Here is a 2,500-nt window from a genome sequence, read left to right on the forward strand (position 1 = left end):
TGCTTCCTTCAATGCTGGTTTTGAGATGTATAAGAGATGTAGGTCATTAGGAAACTAATACCTGCAGCCACACCACCCTGAACAAGCCCAATCTCATCTGATCTTGGAAGCTAAGCAGGGCTGGGCCTGGTTAGTACTTGGATGGGAGACCACCTGGGAATACCAGGTGCTGTAGGCCTTTTATTTTATTTTTTCTTGTTCCGGCTTCCTTCAATGCTGGTTTTCAGATGTATAAGAGATGTAGGTCAGTAGAAAACCATACCTACAGCCACACCACCCTGAACAAGCCCAATCTCATCTGATCTTGGAAGCTAAGAAGGGCTGGGCCTGGTTAATACTTGGATGGGAGACCACCTGGGAATACCAGGTGCTGTAGGCCTTTTTTTTTATTTTCTCTTGTTCCGGCTTCCTACAATGCTGGTTTTAAGATGTATAAGAGATGTAGGTCAGTAAGAAACCAATACCTACAGCCACACCACCCTGAACAAGCCCAATCTCATCTGATCTTGGAAGCTAAGAAGGGCTGGGCCTGGTTAGTACTTTGATGGAAGGCCACCTGGGAATACCAGATGTTGTAGGCCTTTCTTTTTTATTTTCTCTTGTTCCGACTTCCTTCAATGCTGGTTTTGAGATGTATAAGAGATGTAGGTCATTAGCAAAACAATACCTACAGCCACACCACCCTGAACAAGCCCAATCTCGTCTGATCTTGGAAGCTAAGCAGGGCTGGGCCTGGTTAGTACTTGGATGGGAGACCACCTGGGAATACCAGGTGCTGTAGGCCTTTCTTTTTTATTTTCTCTTGTTCCGACTTCCTTCAATGCTGGTTTTGAGATGTATAAGAGATGTAGGTCATTAGAAAAACAATACCTACAGCCACACCACCCTGAACAAGCCCAATCTCGTTTGATCTTGGAAGCTAAGCAGGGCTGGGCCTGGTTAGTACTTGGATGGGAGACCACCTGGGAATACCAGGTGCTGTAGGCAATTTTTTTTTATTTTCTCTTGTTCCGACTTCCTTCAATGCTGGTTTTGAGATGTATAAGAGATGTAGGTCATTAGGAAATCAATATTTACAGCCACACCACCCTGAACAAGCCCAATCTCGTCTGATCTTCAAAACTAAGCAGAGCCAGGCCTGGTTAGTAGTTGGATGGGAGACCACCTGGAAATACCAGGTGCTTTAGGCAATATTTTTTTATTTTCTCTTGTTCCGGCTTCCTTCGAAGCTAGTTTTGAGATGTATAAGAGATGTAGGTCTTTAGTAAACCAATACCTACAGCCACACCACCCTGAACAAGCCCAATCTCATCTGATCTTGGAAGCTAAGAAGGGCCGGGCCTGGTTAGTACTTGGATGGGAGACCACCTGGGAATACCAGGTGCTGTAGGCAATTTTTTTTTATTTTTTCTTGTTCCGACTTCCTTCAATGCTGGTTTTGAGATGTATAAGAGATGTAGGTCATTAGGAAACCAATACCTACAGCCACACCACCCTGAACAAGCCCAATCTCATCTGATCTTGGAAGCTAAGCAGGGCCCGGCCTGGTTAGTACTTGGATGGGAGACCACCTGGGAATACCAGGTGCTGTAGGCAGTTTTTTTTTATTTTCTCTTGTTCCGGCTTCCTTCGAAGCTGGTTTTGAGATGTATAAGACATGTAGGTCTTTAGAAACCCAATACCTACAGCCACACCACCCTGAACAAGCCCAATCTCATTTGATCTTGGAAGCTAAGCAGGACCGGGCTTGGTTAGTACTTGGGTGGGAGACCACCTGGGAATACCAGGTGCTGTAGGCCATTTTTTTTTATTTTCTCTTGTTCCGGCTTCCTTCAATGCTGGTTTTGAGATGTATAAGAGATGTAGGTCATTAGGAAACCAATACCTACAGCCCCACCACCCTAAACAAGCCCACTCTCCTCTGATCTTGGAAGCTAAGCAGGGCCAGGCCTGGTTAGTACTTGGATGGGAGACCACCTGGGAATACCAGGTGCTGTAGGCCTTTTATTTTATTTTTTCTTGTTCCGGCTTCCTTCAATGCTGGTTTTCAGATGTATAAGAGATGTAGGTCAGTAGGAAACCATACCTACAGCCACACCACCCTGAACAAGCCCAATCTCATCTGATCTTGGAAGCTAAGAAGGGCTGGGCCTGGTTAATACTTGGATGGGAGACCACCTGGGAATACCAGGTGCTGTAGGCCTTTTTTTTTTTTATTTTCTCTTGTTCCCTCTTCCTTCAATGCTGGTTTTGAGATGTATAAGAGATGTAGGTCATTAGAAAAACAATACTTACAGTCACACCACCCTGAACAAGCCCAATCTCATCTGATCTTGGAAGCTAAACCGGGCCGGGCCTGGTTAGTACTTTGATGGGAGACCACCTGGGAATATCGGGTGCTGTAGGCAATTCTTTTTTATTTTCTCTTGTTCCGACTTCCTTCAATGCTGGTTTTGAGATGTATAAGAGATGTAGGTCATTAGAAAAACAATAGCTACAG

At 44.9% G+C, this 2,500-nt stretch overlaps 8 non-coding genes and 4 pseudogenes across 8 annotated transcripts; all 12 read left to right on the forward strand.

Annotated features, from left to right (window-relative positions):
* Positions 1-59: 59 nt before the first annotated feature.
* On the forward strand, positions 60-178 carry LOC142137336 (5S ribosomal RNA). Its single transcript, XR_012687977.1, has one exon. It is a non-coding gene; the product is annotated as a 5S ribosomal RNA (ribosomal RNA).
* An 82-nt stretch (positions 179-260) lies between these two features.
* LOC142111346 (5S ribosomal RNA) lies at positions 261-379 on the forward strand. Its single transcript, XR_012680953.1, has one exon. It is a non-coding gene; the product is annotated as a 5S ribosomal RNA (ribosomal RNA).
* Positions 380-462: 83 nt separating this feature from the next.
* On the forward strand, positions 463-581 carry LOC142127290 (5S ribosomal RNA; annotated as a pseudogene).
* Positions 582-665: 84 nt separating this feature from the next.
* On the forward strand, positions 666-784 carry LOC142136919 (5S ribosomal RNA). The gene has a single exon (XR_012687588.1). It is a non-coding gene; the product is annotated as a 5S ribosomal RNA (ribosomal RNA).
* Positions 785-868: 84 nt separating this feature from the next.
* LOC142115030 (5S ribosomal RNA) lies at positions 869-987 on the forward strand. The gene has a single exon (XR_012681930.1). It is a non-coding gene; the product is annotated as a 5S ribosomal RNA (ribosomal RNA).
* A 287-nt stretch (positions 988-1,274) lies between these two features.
* Positions 1,275-1,393, forward strand: LOC142136883 (5S ribosomal RNA). The gene has a single exon (XR_012687553.1). It is a non-coding gene; the product is annotated as a 5S ribosomal RNA (ribosomal RNA).
* An 84-nt stretch (positions 1,394-1,477) lies between these two features.
* LOC142111964 (5S ribosomal RNA) lies at positions 1,478-1,596 on the forward strand. Its single transcript, XR_012681089.1, has one exon. It is a non-coding gene; the product is annotated as a 5S ribosomal RNA (ribosomal RNA).
* An 84-nt stretch (positions 1,597-1,680) lies between these two features.
* On the forward strand, positions 1,681-1,799 carry LOC142112448 (5S ribosomal RNA). Its single transcript, XR_012681225.1, has one exon. It is a non-coding gene; the product is annotated as a 5S ribosomal RNA (ribosomal RNA).
* An 84-nt stretch (positions 1,800-1,883) lies between these two features.
* Positions 1,884-2,002, forward strand: LOC142133002 (5S ribosomal RNA; annotated as a pseudogene).
* An 82-nt stretch (positions 2,003-2,084) lies between these two features.
* Positions 2,085-2,203, forward strand: LOC142111357 (5S ribosomal RNA). Its single transcript, XR_012680954.1, has one exon. It is a non-coding gene; the product is annotated as a 5S ribosomal RNA (ribosomal RNA).
* An 86-nt stretch (positions 2,204-2,289) lies between these two features.
* LOC142121211 (5S ribosomal RNA) lies at positions 2,290-2,408 on the forward strand (annotated as a pseudogene).
* An 84-nt stretch (positions 2,409-2,492) lies between these two features.
* The window catches only part of LOC142118517 (5S ribosomal RNA), a 119-nt pseudogene continuing 111 nt past the window's right edge, over positions 2,493-2,500 (forward strand).

The sequence above is a fragment of the Mixophyes fleayi genome, chromosome 1, assembly GCF_038048845.1.
Source record: "Mixophyes fleayi isolate aMixFle1 chromosome 1, aMixFle1.hap1, whole genome shotgun sequence".
NCBI classification, from domain to species: Eukaryota; Metazoa; Chordata; class Amphibia; order Anura; family Limnodynastidae; genus Mixophyes; species Mixophyes fleayi.